Genomic DNA, 22,239 nt, shown 5'->3' on the forward strand with positions numbered 1-22,239 from the left:
CTTTCTATTCCTAGATGTGGCCTGCTGCACTTGAAAAGGAAGAGAATAAAAACATATTATATATATATATAAAAGAATCACACTGGATCTAAAACCTTCTGTTTGTGCTGAAAACGTTCATCTCCGTGTTTTTAGAATATGACCTCCATTTCTCTTCCTCTGTTTTGCAATATAAGGGTTATTTTCAAGCTTAACATTTTAAATGAGGTATTCTACCTATTAGAAATACAGGTCTTGCTTTATTTTACTTGACTCCCTGATGAAAGGTTAGCTGCCTAACCGTGTGGGTTTGGTGGCTGTGGTACAGTGCAGAGTGTTAAGGCTGTAATAGGAAATCAAATAGTTCATTTCATAGCCATCAAATACATGCTGAGCTGCCTGACTGGTTTATGCTGCTTTATCTTTTAGGACATAAAATCTATTCTTACTTTATGAAAACAGTACTTTGTGTTAGATAATCATTTCATTTACATATAAAGGTTACACTTAATAAAAATATATGAACCAACATTGCAACAAAGATACAACATCATAAACCACCTTTTTTAAAGTGTGCTGGTTTTCCCTCTTGAAAGGCTTCATTGCTTTTAAGACAGGAGATATTGCTTCAGAACTAAAGATTTAAAGCTTTTTTCTTCTGCCTGTAGTAAAAGTAATAAAGCTTTTTATTGTACAAAGACTGTAAATATATTTAGCAATAATTTCAACAGCTGGAAATGTCTAGATGTCTGTAGTGGAAATACAAGGATCATATTTACCTACACTTGGCCTTGAAATTTCTATAACCTTTTCCTTTCCACCTAACCAGCAGTGAACAGTTACTGTCTGTTATCTTGTAAACACTGGAAGACAATCTCATGTAGGAAATGACTCCTTGCAGGTAGAAATAAGATACTGCTGTAACAAGTTTGTTGTGATTATTTTCTGTTGCCACCATTTGTTATGACTATTTCCTGCAAATAGGCACCATTCCTACAGTCTGGAACATGGAACCCAAACCCATGGCAGCTCCCAAAGCTCCACAGAAATACAGTCTGATGGTAAAGAACTACAATGCCAAGAATCTTGCTGTCCTAAAGTCATGGATATTGTTTAGGGGATCTCTGGCAAGAATAATAGAGAATGTAAGTAGAATAATCTTTATGATAGTTTTTGTTATTCTAAATGTATTAAAGACTTGGAGTTTGGTAGAGGAGAAGATTTGGGATACAGATACGTTGCCTTTAGAAATAGTGGAAGTCGAGAACCAAACATACATATTTTCATTCCTGCTAAGATCTCACTGCCTTTCTCAGTAACTATCTCAGCATTGTCAAGTGTTTCATTCTAAATCAATATCAATATATTTCCTTTGTTTCAGTTCTATATTGTACTTCTGTTGACCTAAGAATACAAGCATACTTTCAACTCTTAAACCTTATTATCCTCTGAGGAACATATACAGAGAGACAAGGGTACTCTGTAAGCAGTGGAGGAGTGCCTTTCAACTCCATTTGTTAAATAATTATAATTCTTCACTCTTTGTTTGATGTGAAGTATAACCAATTATTGCATAGTTATAATCACGAAATAGAAACAAAATGATGCACAGACACTCATTGCATCTGGGAAAAACAGTAATCACTGGAAAGTTTTTGATGAGTACTGTTAGAATGTCTGTTGAAATTCCATAGTTAGATGTGTTTGAAGGATAAATTCACAGTTTACAGGAGAAAAGAAAAAAAAATCAAAATATTAGTTAGCTATTCTGACGTTGTACATTTGGGTTTTTTCACAGTTGCATCTGGGCCTTTCAGACATTCAGATTTTCCTGGGTAGAGTCTTTCATCCTAGAATTTAGAATGTGAATGTTTCGTGTGATGTCCCAGGCAGTGCAAAAGCTGCTTTTCCTGGTGAGCTTTAGAACTTCAGAAACTTGAAAGAATTGCCTGCAGTGCACAGAGTTACTGCACAGCTCTTGTATGAGGAGTCCAGTGTGTCTGGGTGCTGCTGGACCTACAGCAAGTGAATTCTGCAGATGTTCAGCTCAGGACCTCTGAGACTGACACATCAGGATCAGCCTACTAATGGAAACCTGGAATGGTTGTATGGTTTAATAATTATCAGTGTCAGTGTTGTGCCTCGGAAGTGTCATGTGGAAAGTCTAGGTCCAACTTTATGAAAGGAAACATTCTAACTGGAAAACAGATTTAGGTGATTCTTGGGTCATGTTACTGTACCTATAAGATACTGGGTGGCCTAAGGTAAAATGTTTATATATTCTGCTGTCCTTTGGTTTTGATGACCTTCTGTTAGAGGTTTCTATCCTTCTTAAATGACATCTGTTCTGCCTTTTGTACTTTAAATTGAAGGGATCATATTGAAACTGAGAACATTAATGAACAGAGCAAACATTTCACTCAAGGAATTTTATATTTTGATTTGCAATATTTCACAGTCCAAGATAGCATGAAAAAATTGGTATTTTTATGTCCCAAAAAGTTTTGAGACAATACCAAAGCATCCATTTTTTGATAGCATCTTACCAGGTGATTGAATTTGAAACATGAGAAAAATTTCCATGAGTCTCTAGAGAATACAGGAAGAGTGATGATGGTAAGAAAGAAATGGATTGTGTAGTGTTAAAAAAATGGACCTATCCCAATGTACAAGAGTAGTGGAAGGTATCAAATCAAGACAAATGTTATTGTACTGACAATAGGTTAGATTAAGGTGCTAGAGTTTCATAATAACGCTGGATGAGGAGACTTCTTTCAGATGTGTGAGAAGAGCACCAAAGTGATGAAAGAATTTGTAAAATAATGTATCTCTCATTTTTTAACAATAGCTAAGTGTTTTAGAAAGTTGAGAAACTTTTAATATTATATCTTGGTCTAAGTACTATTTTTTTTGGTGATCTGTAGCAAACTGTGTATACCATTAAATTCTAAATTAATATTTAATGGTATACTTCAGTATAAGAGCGCTTTATAGACATCAGTAGTGATTAGATGTGTCAATTAACATACTGTAAACAATCATGAATTTGTGTAGTTCTGTGAAAATAAACTCTCAGCAGTCAACAGAGTTACTTTATTTACCGCTGAAAGGTAATTGTTCCAAAGCTACTCGAACTGCAGGTGATCTATTATACAAATTATCAAATATAAATCATTACATTATCAATTTATATCTTAAATCTGTCATGTGATTTACTGAATTTGATTTTAGGAAACATACACTTGACTTTACTGGTATCCTTTGGGAACGGCAACTGAATTTTGGTTTTATAAAACACAGTCACGCGTTCAGCTGATAGAAATTGACAGTGATATTAATACAATTAGATCTGGTTTATCAAGATTTTGTGCTTTGGAGTCTAAAATTTATCATTGAGTCTAATGTCCACCTGGCTTGTCCTAAACTAACACGATGTATTTTAGGATAATTTAGGTTGCCAGTTTGAGTAATAAGAACCATAAGGATACTTTCCCCTACAAAACCAGGCCTGTAATACATTCTCACTGCGTATCAGTATTCTATGAAAGGTGACAAAATAGCAAGAGGAACTAAAAGTATTTGTGAAGGAAGATTTGTTTTTACAAGCAGAGTCAGCTCAGCAGTAGGTTGCAATACTGAAGAAGGCTGTAGCAGTCCCAAGAGCTCCGCTTAAGCCTGTTCCAGGGCAGAAACTGGTAAAAGTGTGATGCTGTACAGCTGCAGCGCCCCTCATCACAGAGGACCAGTGGACTGTGAAAGGAATAAAGCAGGTTTGAAAAAAACCCACAAAAAAATCCTACAGCCCCTACAAGGAGTTCAGTATGATGGGTCTTTACAAGTAAATGTTGCTACTTAGATGCAGACTATTAACATTGCATTACTGTGTACTTACTTCCTTTGATGCTTTTAATTCTCCCTTCATATGAACAGCCTAAAGCTGAAAAGCATAACAGTTGAGGAGAAATTAACACTGAATAAGGTTAATTGTTGAATCTGAATGGACTGCATGAAAATGCCCTAAAATACTGTTTGGTTCCATATAACGTGACATAAGCATTTCTGTACCTGTTTCCCACAGAAGACCTTGCTCTCATCTGTACCTACCCACAGACAAATCTTGTAGCTCATAGAATGTAGATAATTAGAATGGGAAAAAAAATTGTAGTTTGAGAAGAATTACATCAATCAGTTTTGACTTGGAGACCTTTATTTGATAGTTAGAAGCATCAGCATCTCAGAAGTTAATGATCTGCCTGAAATGGTAGGGATTTTAGAAGATGGAATATTACTAAATTAATAAATATAATATTTCACTGCAAGTATATGCTGTTTCTGAAATTAGAGATGAGAATAATGCTGGATTCTCAGTTCAGAAGTATTCGTTTCATATATTACTGATAGACTTTTTTATTTATGATGTCGATATTCACAGCAGAGCTGTGTGCTATATTCATAATGCCTATCTGGGCTGTACTTTCATGTTTATTGAAAGACTATGCCTTTTAATGTGGAGATGGTCTCTGTCTTCAATTTTTGGGTTGCATTTAGCAAGTTTGGGACACCAGTAAATGTGGAGAAATGTTTCAATATTTGATCTTTATGTTTATGGTGAAACTGAGTGAAAGTTTACCCTCTCCCCAGGTAATTGGTTTTCAATACAGGAAACATTTTACTATGGTATAAGATCTACTGAAAAAATATAAAGTATGATGAGAGATGAAATGAACTATAGACAAGTGAAGGAAATAGGGAAAGTTTTAAGAGAAATTATTTTATATAGGATAGTTATTATAACACTTAGTCATTAAAACAGAAGTAATAAAATTATATTTATAGCTGAATAAGGAGTCTCAGTGTGATTAAGATATGGAAGTAGCTAATTGGACTGCTGAAATATTAGGATATTGAAGTGATGAAAAGTATACAAATGAAAATAAAAGTGCATAAAAATTAATGAGGAGCCTGAAATAGGAAATGGAATAAAGGAAAATAACAAATGGAGCAATGCATAATGAATAAACATATAGCTGCTATACAAGGAGATATTAAGGACATTGGAGAAGTGAATGGATATTCATTGCCTCAGAGTTGATATTTTTGCAGAACCTTTGCAAAAGTACAACGTTTTGGTTTTATTTCTGTACAGAATCATGATTTCTCTGTGACATGATTTAACACTGTACCAGGTGTATTTTCAGGTAGTGGAGTTGTTAGGCCGTGGTCGCTAAAGCCTGTCCACATGACTGCCATGTCCCAGGTACTGCCGATGCTGATCCTCCCTGCTCTCAGCTCTCATTCTGTGTCTCCCTGTCTTGGGAGCACAAATGTGATGCTGAGGAACCAGTCTGGACTTTGCCTGAATGAAATCAACCTCTGCTTTCACTGGGGAAGGAGGCCAGTTGTGCTTTTCATTGGGCAACCTTTAGGCTGGATTTTCTGGTTGATGCAGGCCACTGGGAGGAGGAGAGGGAATTGTCCCATAAATAGTTTTGCTGGTGCAAGGAAGGTGACAGCACAAGTGCTAAAACTGGCAGATAGCTATGGGAGAAGGTTCCTATGGTGTTGTCATAGGCAATATGAAGCAGCTTTAGGAACTGGCCTAAATGTCCTTTTCAGGTTCTATTTTATCTCTTCTGATTGACCAGGTTACTCAAAGTCCCCCATCCGACCTGGCCTGGAAAACTGCCAGGGATGAGACATCCAAAGCTTCTCTGTGCAGTCTGCTCCAGTGCCTCACCACCCACAAAGGGAAGAATTTCTTCCTAGGACTTGTCTAACCCTGCTCTCGGTCAGTTTGAAGCCGTTCTGTCATTCCATGCACTTGTTTAAAGTCCCCTCCAGGTCTCTTGCAGCCCCTTAAGGCAGTGGAAGGGTCTCTAAGGTCTCCTGGGGCCTTTTCTTCTCCAGGATGAGCAACCACAACTCTCTCAGACTGTCTCCATAGCAGAGAAGCTCCAGCCCTCAGAAAATCTGTTTTCTCTTCCTCAGTTGAAAGGTAAGAAAAACTGTTTTCAGAATATAGTATATTTCAAGGTTTACAATTCTTTCAAGATTCTCGTAACAATTTTTTTAAGTGTTTTCCAAGTTTGGAATGTTTGGGAAAAGACTAACGATTTGGAAAATATAGAAAACGTTTGTTATGAGAGTTGTTATGGGACTTGCTGCATACATCTATCTGTAGCAGTGATGAAGTCAGTGGAATTGTTCATGCAATTATATATCAGCACACACAGTTTATGCTTGCACATAAAAATGAGATGAACTCTCCTGCCAAGCACTTTAAGTAGTAGCTGATGTTTCATTATATCCCTGATTTATACCAACAGGATAAGATATTTACAGTTAACTAACTCTGTAAATAATTTTGGCCTCTGAGATACTTTGATCTGAAATATAGTGAGAAATGAGAAGCAAACCAACCTATTTGGATTAAACCCATTCTTTTACTGAGAGCAAAGAACTTTACCTGTATTTTTCCATATAAACTGAATTCTGTTTTATACAGAATTATGTAATTCTCTTCAGGTTATGTAGCTTAAAAGACTAAACTCAAAACTTACATTCTTATTGCATATTGTGTTAAATAGACACAGTTCCAGTAATTTCCATTCCTTGAACTTAATGTAAGAAAACAAGGCATTTAGATTTAAGTGGCCACTGGGTCTTTAGTTTTAAATTATTTTTTCCCCCTGAGGATTATAGTTTTTATCACGACCAGTGCGATGTTGTCCTGAAGGCAAAGGCATACTATCTGTCAGAAAGCTAGATTACTGTTGTCTAATTTGTATTTTGAATTTAGAGAGTACAGAAAGCTGCCTTCTAGCAGATTCTGTTGCAGTGTCTGGGAATTGCCCAGTGCAAGAGCAACTTGAATGTGGTTATATGACCGAGTGTAAAAACCATCATAAATTCTGTGCACCTTCACTATCTAGTTACTGTCTTATATTTCAGGTACTCACAATGCCATATGTTGCCTTCTGAGTGGTAGAGAAAATCGAGTATTCTCTAGTAATATAAATAAAGTCAGAAACTGAACACAAGGCTAAGAGAGGGAATGAAATAAACCACTGAACTAGATGTCTATTGACTTCCTTTCTCCCTAATTGTGTAGTACTACACTGGAAGGGACATCAAGAGGTCATTTAGTGTAGTTCTCTCTGCTAAAACAAGTTTAACAGATCTATGTCATTTCAGAAAGGTTCTCATCCAGTTTTTTACTAGAGAAACTATGAAACTATCAAAGCAGTCCTTTTGATTAGCCTCACTATTAGGATATGGTTTTTTTCCTCTAATATCCAGCTTTGAGCTTCCTTATACAGTTTAAACCTACTGCTTATTCACTGTGGACATGAGGAACAGATAATTCCGTTCCTCTTTTCAACAGCCTTTTATTTTCCTGATGACTGCTATAATGTTTTCTAATTTTTTTTGTCTTTAGGCAAACTAGTGCAATTCAATTATTCTTTTGGCATAGGTAATATTGATTATTCCTAAGTATTCTTGTCTCCAGCACTTTTGCCATTTAAACTATCTTCTGTTTTAAGAGCTAATCTCAACCTCAATAAATTTTTCATGTGTGAGTTTAAGGAAAAACAAGTTGGGTTTTTTTTGTGTACAAAGTGGGAGTAAATGATGAAAATTGTTTCACTGGGCGTTGCAAAATCCAAATTATAAATGGGTTCAAAAAAGGATTATAGACAGCCCTTATGGAAGATAGGTTCACAGGAAGCAGCTGAAATTAATTTTCTAAATGCACTTGGTAGCACAGAAGTTGTGAAACTAGAGATTGTACCTGGGAGGGAAGAGCAAGGAAAGGGTTGTTCTTTACTTGCCATGTTTTCTTATGTTCCTTCTCTAAGCATGTGTTACAGGATTTTTCAGTTATGACCTTGTTTCATTTGATTGCTTCATCTTTAATAAGCTTAGTATACAGTGGTTTGCATATGCATTTTGTAAATTTGTTGGCTTATTATTTCTGATAAAACCCATAAAAGGATTATGGGCCTCTTATCTCCTACCAGATTAATTGTGAGCTAAAGCAGCAAAGGTTAAGAGGCTTTCCATTTCCTTTTTGCTCCTTTTGCAAATGGCTGCTTGAGTCTCTTTAAAAACATTTATCCTTCATCTTGTTGACCTATACCTTGTAACACAAGCTTCACTCCTTTTTAAGACAGAGAAAATACATTAGGTAATTATGGAGATAGTCTCATTCTTTAAAATGTCTAATTATTTTTTGAACTGTCTTTATATCTTGGTTTCACTTCAGTTTTAAGGCAGGGAGTTTCAATTTTGAATTATTCAAGGAAGAAAAAAAGAATTCATACTGCTTGCTTTTAAGTAGGATCATTTTGGTTTTATTGATTTCCCTCTTCTCCATCCCCCTTTTTTTTTCTATTAAGAAATTTGGCTCAGATTGGTCTTTGGAGGAAAGTAAATTGATTCTGTACAAGCTAGATATTATTTGTGGGTTGGGGGAAGAGTCAATTAATTTAATGCCAGGGCTAATATCTATCCCTTTTCCAGCTTTTATTTTCTGACTCATTTTGTGATTTCTTAGCACTGTTTATCTTCACCTGGCTTTCAATGCTGTGACATGACCACAGAATATTATTTTTCTTTTATCTGCTTTGGAAAAAGAGTGTGTATTTTGATCTCTAATCTTGTCCTTCCCAAAGTGGGTTATTCTGCAGTCACTTTCTTTGTGGGCTGCAGATGGAAACAAATGAAAAATTTCAACTGGAGCAGATTGCCAGTTATGTGATAGCATGTTATGAGGAGACTTCTTATTCACCATATATTAATTGGTGGTTCAGTTTGAAGTGAAATTAAGATTACTTTGTGGTTCCATGCACATACATTTGGGAAATACGAGTCTTGGTGAGTGTTTGAATGCCCTGGTAGGTCTTGATTGCCCTGATCTGCCACAGCTGGGGCGTCGCTGTCCCCACCCAGCCCAGCTGTGGGCACTCTGGGCTCCTTCAAACCCTCTTCCTCAGCCATGGACTGACTTCCTGGCTTGGCTGAGGCTTTGCCTCATCGCTGTGAATTTTCCAGAGGATCTGGGCTCGTGGATAAACCTGTTGCCATTTCTTCAGATGAAGGTACAGTGTGATGGGGTTCTGGCTCCCAGCTTTGTGTTATTGTACATGGGAGCCCGTCCTTACAGAGTTGGCTGCCCTTCTGCACCCTCCCAGCCTTGGCCTGTGAGTGCTGGGATTACTGGGGTGGGGTGAGCTGCGCTCTTGGTATTACCAAATAGCTTCTTGTGGTTTTGGAGGTCTGTGGTGCTACAGTTTGTACTGTCCCTTGGCATTTGAGAGTTGCTGCAATGTTTGTTTCCTTATTCAAGACTTCTTTAAAGAACTGTTTTAAAAAGAAATTGATTTTATTGGTTGACTGAAGTGTAGTTTGTTGCCTTTTTACACCTATGTGAAGGAGATGTTAATTAAAATGCACGAATCCAGAACTTCGTTGCAAGGTGTAAAATAAAAGAATAGGACAATGTCTATCATCTGTTCTGATGACTTCATGAAATTGTTCGATAATAATTCTGAAGTGAAAAGCTAGAGCTCTTAGTTTTAAAACGTCTACTACCTTGTTAAATGTCTTCCTGAAGATATAACCACATTGTTTTAAAGAACCAGGTGAATTAATGGCTGTCTGAACATAGTTCTAAAATAGGAACCTTTTCAGATGATGAAAAGTTAAGTCAGTCAAAAAGGGTTAATATTTTTCTGAATTGTTGCAAGGTAACTTTTACCATTTTTTGATGGTGTGGTTTTGCTGCTACTTTTGTGAAAGAAACCACTAAGAGTTTGCTACATTTTTTCCTCATAGTTTTTGAGTGTTGTGGTTTATAGTTGAATAATTGAGAGAGGTTAGTTTTTTCTGTGGGGTAGAGGTAAAAGATGAGCAATGGTCATACAGTACTGTGGAATGAGGGGAATAATTAAAAATTGTCAATGTGCTAATGAATATTCATGGAGGGTAGAGAGACTACCTTAGAGAAGCTGTTGTCCTTGCTTGCTAGTTTGATTCCAATGCAAAACAAACAAAAAAAATGCATTTATTTCCAAATTGCTGTGTTTAAATTGAAATTGTGGGCTCTGTGGAGCAGCAGCAGATATTCATTCATTACAGGTGTTGCTTTTCAAGTCTAATCACAATCTCACCTGTTCTTTGGAGATTTCTGTTAGAGGGCACAGGCTGCAATAGTAAGGATGAAGATGGAGTTGTGACAAAACATTTTTTTCAGTTCATGGACAAATTAAGACTAGCAAAATTTATTGAAGATATTTGCAAAAACATCACAGGAGTCTCTACTATTTTTGTACCCTAAAAGGTCAAAAAAGAATTTTGAATCCTCCCTAGTATTATATTTCTGCATGATTTACAGAATAGTAAATCTTAGCAAATATTTGACTTATTCCTCTTTCAACAATATAATGCCAGTAGACAAATCCTAATGTCAAAAAGACATGAGAATGAAACATTTCTTATGTGTGCTTTGCACCTTGATTAAACTGCTGGATGACCTGTTGGATAATCAAAAAAGATAAAGTTCAGAATCTGGAGGTTAATCAACCTGAGAGAAGCAGCTGGTAATTTCAGATGCTGCTGTAGCCAACAGGAACAGCTGATTTGGGCACAGTTTATAGATGTTAATGCAAACCTCTGCCAGCTTCAGTTTGTAATGATATGCTCGATTAACAACTGAGCTGCTCCAGTTTACATTCCTTGCTGTTCCTGATGGAGTAGCCATAATCTTGAAGAGGGATAGTGTAGACAGCTGGGGATAATAATGCTTTAGCTACTTCAGATTAATCTACTTATAACTGTGAGTTAACTTCCTGAATCACAGGCTGGTAATATTTTTCAGTGGCCTTCAGTTTGACTTTGTTTTATGTTGCTGACCTACTATGATTTGAAAATGGGAGTATGAATGTTATTCTTGTACTGAGCAGTGGTGGACAGGTTGTTGAATTTTATAGTGGAGTTTAGTTGTTAATAAATGCTTAAAGCCTCCAGTGCAGGTTCATAGAAGTGGCTGAAGAGCACATAGCCCAAATCTTACAATTTATAATCATTCTGTTCTTACACCAGATCGTATTCTGTGCTTGCAGAGGTCTCAAGCTTCACAGAGGTTTGATCCAACCATTATGACCATGCTAAAAATGAGCTTATAACAAGTATCTGGGCATGTGGCTTTATTTCTGTTTTGATGTGTGTTGAGATTATACATTAATAGAAAGCAAAAATAAAATACCTGTGAATGAGTTTGAATCAGCTGTTGACATTCTACGAGAATTTGTTTCTTTGAATAGGTCTTATCTTCCTTGATTTTTATTTCGAATTGATTGCTCTCATCTTCCTCTGGAACAGAAAGGGTCTAATTTTTTTTCCATGCTGTAACTTAAGCTTCTATCATATATATATGTATCAAAGCAAAATGATAACTGATATATATTATCTGATCCCTTGCAGAGAAAATTCTACACAGTAAATATAATGCAGAAAAATAACAAAATTATAACAGAGATATATATTTTTTAATTAGGTTAGTTCTTTGCTAAATTCTTAACAATTACTAAGCATTTTGTGGGCCAGATATCATTCCTTGCTTTCTAAAGTAAGTTTTGTAATTAACAATGGAAGTAAGTAGCTACAAGCAAGATCTATGCATGCATTTATATGCCAGTTTTCTCAGTTACTGCAAAGGAATTTATCAGATTTGCATATTTTTACTTTGGCAGGACCTTTATTGCCTTTTATAAAGTTTTTAAATATCTTCAGCACAGCAGTAACTTTTCTCAATTGTTAGTGTACTCATCTCATTTACACTTTACTTGTTAACTGAAAGTAGCATTATTGGAGAAAAGAAGGACATTTCAGAATGGAAATGTGTGTGAAGTTGTATCATCTGGTTTTTTGAAGATAATAAAAATTAAAATAACTAAATGCAAAAGAACAAAATTAATGACAGCTGATCTTATGTAGTGGAGTGTTCCTTTCCTAAAAACTTTCAATAGAGACAAAAGTTGCAAATTGTTTTGGAAAGGAAAATCAGACTTTAAAGTATACAAGAGCCAGCTACATGGTCATTATACTTTCTGAACAAGCGTGCAGGCAAACATCACATGTTTAAAAAGATGCAAGAATACATTTGAAAAGCATCCAGTTATATCAGACAAATAGCCTTAGATGAAGACTCCAGCAGAGAACAAATTAAGAATTGGCCCAGAATGCGGGTGGTAGTTTTGGATTAATCCAGTACTATGCATTTAATATCAATAGATTTGTTTCATTTTAAAAAATGGCTTGGCATATTTCCTGTGGATTCCATCATAAAATAACTCTTTGGATGCCATTACTGTACAGCATTTGATTGGAAAAGATGACTGAAACAGTGTGCAACATATGGAAATGCAACATATATTACCAAAACCAAAAGGCTTGGGCAAAACTAAGCAAAGCTAAACTTAAGCTGTAATTTTGTCTCTCTCTTTTTTTATTCTCCCCACCCCACCCTCCCACCCCTGGATGTGTGGAGTTTTCAGAATGAATCAAGATTGAAATGCAAAATGGGGCATATTTCTCCATTATTTTTCTCATCAGAGGAGTTTCCTCAGTAAGCAGTTTGTTACAAGATATTCTGTAGATGAAGGCTTCTGTTAATAATCCTTGTATATGAAAATTACTCTGGTAGGTGATTGTATGAAAACCCATTCACAGATAAGTTTTTTAAATAGTTTAACGATCTCGCTGAAATAAAGACCATATTTAAAAAACCGTGTCCTTCAAAAAACACCAAACCTTTCATATCTTCCTTCTTTTTCATAACGAAAGCATCACCTTTTTTGTTGTTTGTTTGTCTTTTATTTTTTTTCCTTTTCTTATAATTGCCTGTATAAAAATCTGTATTTATTTTCTTTTGGAAAATAGGCTTTGAATTGGCACAATACCAAACAGAGCTTATTATCAAAATGAATTAGTGATGTATCCTTTGATCTTCAAAAAGACCTCTTCAAGATTGAAAGAAAGAAAATACAATTTCTTTGTTATGACTATTACCTAAAATATTTTAGAAAATAGAAATGCCTACATTGTAAGTGGTTACCTGTGGAACTTTAGTGGGTATGTCTTGCTATAAGAGAACTTCAGTTTATCAATTATTTTAGGTGTAGTTAGTATATACAGTTCTTGAAATCAGAATTGCTTTTCCACTGTTCTGAAGTTTTCATCATGTTGAGAGTGAGGATTTGTTCCATGTTATATCATTTTCTTTTTTGTCCTGTTATTATTGAAAAGATCCTGAGAATGAGTGATACATGCAGATGATTTGACTGCACAATTATTTGCAATACACTTTTTCTGGCTTTTGCTAGTGTTTGTGAAATAATGGGTAAAGGACTTCTTTTAAAAGAAGTTCATAGCTCTGAAAAATCAGTTATGATTTCCCAGAGCCTTTGGGACACGCTGGTTCCAAAAGATGGCAGTTTTCCACCAAAGCACTCAAACTTTTTGTTGTTACTTTAACACTGTTGAGCAAGTCGTAGACAAAATTCTATTTGATTTCTGGTTATTCTTCTGACTATTATATTAAATGGACAAAGTTTAAGTGAGGTTTACCCTGGAGAACAGTAGAAATAATGATGTTTTACTGGAAATAATGAAATAAAGTATCTGTGGCTTTTAAAACTTTTTACTGAGTAACTCCTGCCATGGGATACTGGTTTAGAAGAAAGAATTATACCCCACTTTCAAAGTATAGAATCTGAAATACTTTTTTTCCCTTTGAGGAAAGCATTCATTATGTCATTGAAGACACCAGAACTTCCTCATATCCATTATAGGGGGAAGTCATTAGGAGCTTATTGAGGATACCTGTTACCTACTTTGGTTCTCAGCACTCTAATTCCTGAATTAGCCTGTGATAGAAAGTGCTGTTAGCAGGCATAGAAAGTGCTACTTGAAGACACCCAGTCTTGGTCCAGGAGCTGTTGGCTTACTGTTTATTCAAGATAATATGCCTCCCTTTGGAAAGAATCTGTGAAATGTGACAACTCTGTATAGAGATAAAGTGACTTAAATCCTGTAGTTTGTGGGGGTTCCCAGAACAAAGAAGATGCAAATGAAGCTTAAAATCACTTTGCTTATGCTTGCTTTTTAATGGGGAGTCTGGGGCAATGTCAAACAAGAAGATTATCCTTTATGGACCTTTTATTTTCACTAGTATCTGTTCTTCCATAAGTTTTAGTGAGTATATGCATTATTTTTTAGTTTTGAGCAGTAGTATGGAAAGGCGTAACCTTACAGATTTTATTACCATGGATGAGAGTTTTGTTCAATATTCACCTGTTGAAATTTCTCAGAGTCTTTGAGAGTCTGTGTCCTTTTCTATTTAAAAAAAAAAATAAAATATGGAAGACCCAAATGCAGAAAAAAAGTTCCCTAGTGTTCTGTTCCATCACACAATATTTAGTTCAGACTCTATGACAAGGTTCAGTTTTTCTGGCTTTAAAATTTTTTCATATTATAGTGTTCCTACTTATGCTCCTAATAGTACAGCTGCACATTTCCCTTTCAGATGGGGGAAGGTGAGTTGCATTGTCCTTGTTTTTATACAGTGAACTGACAAATCTGCCTGATTGCTGTGTTACTGATTAGTGCTAGAAGAATACCTAGTCTTGAATTAAGAAGCAGTATTGCCATACAATATGTAGTAAATGTTGCATTCTATATGTGTAATTTTCAGAAGCCAATAGACTAAGTGGGAGCTACCTAAAATAGGCACTATGCAGTGCAAGTAGAAGCTCAAGGGGTCAGTTCTTAACTGACAACTATAGGAAATCATACAGAACAAAACAGTTTGAACAAGGCTTTTCAAGAAAGACTTGAAAATCTAGTGGATTTATTCTTGGAGAATGACCTAAGTGTGAAAGAACTGAGTCAAAACAAGTATTTAAATGAGTCTGATAGAAGGGAAAATAGATATGTTCTTTCCTGAGTATCTTCAAAGAGGCTGTTGAACAGACAGAGACACATGCCAGCCAAACAGCTCCCAAATGTTTCCTTCCTCTTACACTGATTAGCTATACAAAGCTCCATTTCTTCAACCAGATTCTTATTTTCTGAGCACAATTGGCAAAATGGGCCTTGCAAGGAAGGAACCCATGATTTAGGGGTTTTCTTGTACCTAGGAGTAGATTAAAGCTCTGACCAGACGAGTTTGAGACTTGCATGTGTCAACTGATAGAGCTTTATGATTACTTGACACTATTAAAGGGAGAGCCCAGTGTTTAAAGTGATTCCTGGATTAAACTTTTTTAATTTATGCAGCATGGTCTATTTGTACTGCACTTAACTTATATTGGGAGGGACACTGGGAATGTGGTGAAATAATATGAATATTGTTCAATAATATGAACAATAAAATCATGTTACTTTGTGGACATGAACTGTGGGTTACTGGTGTGAGGACCAAGTGGTTTGAAATGAAGGCTGCAAGGACTTTCCTGTGCATTTTTGTTGAGGATTTGTGCTTGGCACTTGGTCAGGTCAACTAAAATAGATGGATCTGTTCAGCAGAGCTTCTTTTCTGGGGCAGGGGGACATGTGCTCTTTTTTGCTTCAGTTTGTTTTTTTTTTTTTTGGTGGTGTTTGGTTTTGCCTTTGAGGCTGGATTAACTGGACATCTGGTGCTGGAGATTTTCTCCTCTTCGTTAAAGAAACATGAGTTGCTGCCATGCCAGTCTTCTGATGTCTGTCCAGAAGATTCTGTAGTCACTGAGACATGCTGAGTTGTGAGTTTAATTATCCTGGCAGGTTGTTAGAGACAAAACAAAAGATGGGAATTGCTACTCTGATAACAGAAGCCTTTACAGAAAATTCCCTAAAGAATACATAAAAATATAAACTGCTTAGTAATATGGCATCTTTTCTACTCAGGAGCTGCCTAAATGTGTTCTGTGTGTTTCTGGAAATTCCAGAGTTGTGATTGTGTTTGCTTTTGATGCTTAATAGACACTATAAAGTGATTGTTTATGGGGTGGAAATAAAATAAAGCATTTGCACTTGTTGATATTTTCTATCTAAAAAGCAGGGGATTGTTAACTGGCGTCAGTGAAATTTGGCACTGGCTTCTATTGAGTTTGATATATTTTCACTGACCATAAATATGCTTCATAATTTATTTTATATGTTAAATATTATTTTACAGTTAAGTAATCAGGTATTTAAAACATAGTTCACATTATTGACCGCAATTAAACCTGTCATAGATAACCTGTCAAGGTTAAAGCAGGCTGTAGTGGTCTTTAGGACTGTCCAAAACTGCAAACTATTGAATTTAGAAGGCTTAGATGTCATTTTTTATATTTTATTAGTGATTTTTTTCAAGATTAATTAACCTGCCATGCAGTCAAAATGTAAATATCTTTTATGGAACTGGGCCATGGATTACAGGGAACTACTTGAAACTATAAAGGAAATGCTGCATTACAGCACCTGGTAGTAACACATACTGACTTCAGCTTGCCTCTTAAATTATGTGCAGATGTTAGTATTGGCTATATTGGCTTGGGAAACATTTTCACCCAGATCTAAACCACAAATAAAGAATAACTGCTTTTGTTAGCCTTGTAGTTCATTCATAACAGGATCACTCTTCCAGTAAGACAAAATATGATGAATGTATATACAACATTTGAAGTCTGATTAGTAATGATGTCAGAAGTATGTGGCTAAATAAAATATCACAGTTTACACCATGTTCATTTCATGTGTCCTGGACAGCTCTAGCTTTGCAAATAAAATGATAGTTTCTGGAAAAGGATCTTGATACTTCTCATGTCTTATGGAAATAATTGAGAACAGTGGTTGAAATCCAGAAAGAACATTAGGAAAGGAATAGAGACTGGAAAATAAAAAGCATGATTTTGTTTGGACCACATAGGCATCTCATATTGTCTGTTGGTTTGATTTTTCTTGTCTTGGGATGTAGTAGAACTGCAGAAGATCTAGAAAAGAATGCTAAAGGATAATCAGTAGAATGGAACTTTTATTTTTAAGAATAACTCATGCTAGGAGCTTTTAGGCTGAAAAGAGAAAACAGAGGGGAAATATGAATTATATGGAAAAAGAGAACAGGAGGGAGTTGTCTCTTTCAGTATGAGAATTAAGAGCTATCAAACTCAGCAAGTGGTTGGCTCAGTGTGATTAAAGAAAACAGTTCCTCACGCAGCATGAAGTTAAGCTTTGGAAGTTGCTGATCCAGTGCATTGTATGTAGATAATAACATTTGTGTGGTTTCAAAGGCAATTGTGCAATAGGTGACAAGTTCAAATTATTAAGACTTGTTGTATTCAAAGAAATTATTTATTTTCAAGAAATCTTGAGCTGTGAATCTTTGTGTTGTAGAACATTCCCACAGAACAGTATGTGCACTCAGTCCCTGTATACTTGTTCTGTTCTTACAAGTTTATTCAGTCATCTGCTGTTGGCTGCTACTGGAAGACAGAGTATTGAACTAGATGATCTTTGGTTTGACCTTGTCTTCCTGTTCTTCCAAATTAGATTAGTCATGTGTATCTGGGTTTTTTTAAATATAATTAAATTACTTTTAAAAATGTGAAAGGGAAAAGGGCTAACTTCCATTTCCAAGAATAAGTATCCAAGAACTACTTCTCAAAGCTGAACTGTCCCAGCCCTCCCAACCTTTCCATGTAAAACAGGTGTCTCAACACTTTAATCATATTCAGACTCCTAAATAGTGGCTTTGACTTAAATCTCTTTAAACAAAGCCCATTAATTTTTGAAAACAAGGTTGGAGAGAGCTGATGACTGTCTTCCCCTGCCCCCACCCCGCCTAAGCTCTTCTACTGGATTTGATTAATTCTAATTTGAGTAAAATGGCTCTGTGAAGGAGATACAAGATCTTTTAGTATTGCTGTGGTTCTTACAGATGATGTAACACATTTAACAAGTACTTTTATTTACAAAGATAGACTTGTGGTGTGTCTTGTGGACAAGCTATATAAAGTGTTCTGAACAGGAGTTGTCAGACATGAAAGAGTTCTGAATATGATACCTGTAGCACTGTTTAGTGTTTAATTGTATATTCAACATTTTATTGGCAAGAGAAAGGTCTCTTACTATCTACAAAGATATTCAAAAAGTCTTTCAGTACATTTCTTGTTCTTCAGAAGACCTTTAGATTATTATATTTGCCTTGTTTTAGGCAATTCACTTTAAATGCAAGTTATTGCGTGCTGTGTATCTAAGCTTCTGCAGTTTTGATCAAGTACAGTATAACTTTTATTTTCTTTTATTGTTAAATATTTTTCCTGCACTACTTGAATTGCTTTAATATTCTTCTTCACCAGTACTTGCTTTCATGAAAAATCAATGTCTATTTCTATAAAAGTAACAAAATTGCTAAAATTTATTGCAGTAGTTAAAGATTTTTTCACTTATTATTGCCAAATATTATCTGACTAAGTTCAGAAAGCTCCAAACTGAAAATACAGTTCCAAATAAAGAAAAATGAAAAACTAGTAAAAGGATCAAATAACTCTTTTTAAAAGTATTTTTATTGCTTTAAATTCAACTGAATATATAAAGTAAGCAGCTATCTCAAAGATCTGAGTGTTAGAGAAAGGGAGACTTGAAAAGGAAAATATTCACCTTTTTAAAGATGAAGAGTTGCCCTTTGCTATCTTTTCATTTCAGTACTTAATAATTTGATTCCATGGAAATTTCAGACTGGGTTGCAGTTATATCTTGGAAGTTGGGAACGGAGGCTTTCCAGAGTGGAGACCTTTGGGTAGTTCAGTAGGGTGTGATAGTCCAGGAGTTAGGATGGGGACTACTGTCCCTTCATCAATATCTGAGCCCCATGGAGTGATCCTCCCTCCTCCCTCCAGTCAGGGGTTATAAAGTAGAAGTTAGGATTAGGAGAGATAAACAGAGAACTTTTAAGTTTGTTATAAATTGTTAAGAGTTTGTAAGTTTGTGACAGATGTTTGGTATAAGAGTTTCTGCTACTGTTTATAGAACAAGTGATAGGATTGTAGGTAGAAGGGACCTTACACATCATCTAGTTCGAACCCCCTGCCATGGGCAGGGACATCTTTCACCCATATCTCAGGAATTACTGGAATTATCATACAGTCTGAGATTGGCAGTTGATAGGTTTGATTGTAGTAGTTTCCATCAGGATTCATCTGGTTTAAGGGCTATTCTCTTCCCAGTGAAACATATTTTGAAATGCATAGAAGTACTCAGTGACTATCAGACACAATTTTTGAACCACATGACTATATTGCCTGGCAGCAGAAATTTAAGACAGGATTGCACATGATTCAAAAGAAAATTCTTATTACTTTTTTTAGGTTTTTTTGTTTTGTTGGTTTTTGTTTGTTTGTTTTGTTTTTTTTTTTTTAAATATTTATCAGGAAGTGTTAACATCTGGACTTGAATTGTCCATTGAGTATCTCTAGAATGTATTTTAACCCTTGCCATGCACGGTGTAGATTATCAGTCTTCTAAGTGATTGAAAGAAAGATAAATACTACAAATGGGAGAGCTTTGCAGCTTTAAATAATAAGTCATGTGGCAATAGCCGGTTTGAAACCATTGATTCATGATTCTCTTTCACGTCAAATTAATGCCAGTTTTACAAAGCTGAAATCAGTCCTTATCTTTGTGCCTCTGGAACTACGCAGTGATAGCAAAACAACCTCTGGAAGTTCACGAAGCAAAGTTGTGAGGAGGTGGTGGAAGAGGTGAACTTGTCTGATAGTGCATTTTATTTATTTATGTCCCATAGCAAACAGCCTTTAAAGGAGGTAGGATTTAAAACCCCACAGAGTAGCAGCTACTCCTCCACTAGCTCTGCCCATACAGTGTGTGTTGAGGGTCGGAGAGGGTCAGGTAAAAGGGTTGCCTCACGTAGCCACACACCACAGCCTTCATTCTCAGAGTGGTTGTGTTCGTGCCCCACCCCCCAGGGATTGTGAACTGCACAGCTTTGATCAGGTAGTGAGAGGGAGATGAGTCCCCTGAAGTTTAACTATCTGGAAGCACTCAGACTTGGTGAACGGAAAATTCTCAATTTTGCATTGCTTTTATGAACCTCTTGTTGCAAGTATCTGTTCTACTTGAGATGTTTATGAAGAAAAATGCCTTGCAACGTAAGGGAATTGGAATTGCTATTTCTAGTTATTTTTAGTTCTCCATTGCATTGATTTGTGGTAACCCTTGTGGTTAGAAAGAACAAAAAACAACCAACTGAAGAAAACCCCCAAAACCTCAAAACAAACCTTCCCCTTCTCCACCCTAAACCAGCCCTTCAATATATGAGAAGGCTTTTGGAACAAAATCTTATTCCTTCAGAAGCTTTTTAAATTAGTTTAATTCCTCTTGTGTTTAACCCTTATATAGCAATCTCTTTTAGTCTACTTTTTTTAATACAGTTTTTACCACCAATGGCTCCTAACAGGTTACTAAATAATTTATTCTATTATATGTTACAATAAAATGTGCTGAGCCAAAGGCTGTGGGAGGTTTGTGCAAGCACTAATGGAACATATACCTAATTTGGAAATCATAGAATTTTTTAACTCAAACTCTTGGGAACTGTTTTTTTCTAACAGCTTCTTAACAAATTTTTAGATAACTGTTAATTCATATTTCTTGAATTTAGAGCTGTTGATCATATTATTTCACTGGTCTGTACTTTAATTCACAGAAAACTTTTATTTTTTTCCTTTTTTTTCTCTTTTAGGAACCTGCATAGTAATTACTTGTTACTAAGTGTAGTTCATATAATACTTAGCAAGTTTCATTATTTCTACTCTTGAATAAAGTCACAGAGAAATGGCCTTTTTTAAACTATATAATGCTTTGAGTACTTTTTCTAAACAGCTAAAATTTGAAAAGAATTTAATAAAAAATCATAGCTACAGTGTTTGTTGTACCTTTCAAAGGTGTTAAACACATCCTTTGAATGGTACTATATTTCTGTAATGTAACTTGATGATAAAAGCAATACACAGCTTCACAGCACAAGTTGTTGCTGGGGTTTGGCAGCATTTGCAAATTGCCAGAACAAGACAAAGACCTCTGGAATAAGAACCAAGTGAAAAAAAGTTTCAGGCACATTAGGAGAATATGAGTAGAATTCTCTTGATAGATGAGAAGTTTTTAATAAAAGGAGAGCCAAGAACTTTAATGCCCTTAAGTTATTATAACTATTTTCTTTTAACAAGTAGACCAAAGTTATACCGTAACCACAAAAAATGTAAGAAAAAGGTATGTAGGTCTTCTACCTTGTAGAATAAATTTGATAAATTATTCTGAATGAAAATTACTACCAACTTGACTTTTTTCCCCATGTTGTCTTTTCTGGTTGACAGACCCCAAAAAAGCACCCAGTAAAGATGATTCCTTGTCAGTAAGTGTCCACAGCTGCTCAAAATGGTTTAGAAGAACTCCTGTGGCTTTCCAGTTTAACTCTTAATTTGCTTTTTTAGTAAATTATGGTTTCATAAACATTCATGTCTTTTCTGTTGGACTCCACAAGAGTGATGTTTCATTATTACCTGGTGTGAAGCATATTTGTTCAGGTATATTTTTTCTATCACATACTAAATATTGAAACAATAACCTCTTTTACAGTAATATATTTTTGCCTTTGAGACTAGATCACATTGGATTGTTGACATGGTTTTGGGCAAGAAAAGACTGAATTGTCCTTTTGCTCACAGAAAGAACATTCAAGGCTTTTATTGCACTTGATAACTGGGGGTTATTCCTGCTATCTCTCTGTAAGAAGTTTTATTTTTAAATTCTGCCTGCCCACTTCACAATGAGTGGTGACTGCTTGCCATTTCTTCCATTCCTCAGTGCTGTGGGGAGTGGTTTTGGGGTATGAGTGATAGTGGGAGTTGTACAGTGGTTTGTGATTAAATGAATGAAGCAAGTGGAGATTTTTGTGGCATACAATCCATACATAGAATAAGAAATGCAATAATAGCCTATAAAGACCTTTCTAGACATGAAAACTGACAAATCTGTCTCATTCACCTTCCTAGGAAAATGATATTGAATAGTTATTGCTTGAACTAAATCAGTTTTCTACAGGAAAGCAAATTGTTATAATAGTTTTGCAGTGAAAATTGCCAGTTGAAGGCTAATTTGTAAAAAGGATTGAAGTTGATTGAATTACTTTTCCAGTGTAGTAGGTGGAAACTATTCTAA

This window comes from Myiozetetes cayanensis, unplaced genomic scaffold (assembly GCF_022539395.1).
Source record: "Myiozetetes cayanensis isolate MyiCay16 unplaced genomic scaffold, myiCay2020 scf15, whole genome shotgun sequence".
In the NCBI taxonomy this organism is placed as follows: Eukaryota; Metazoa; Chordata; class Aves; order Passeriformes; family Tyrannidae; genus Myiozetetes; species Myiozetetes cayanensis.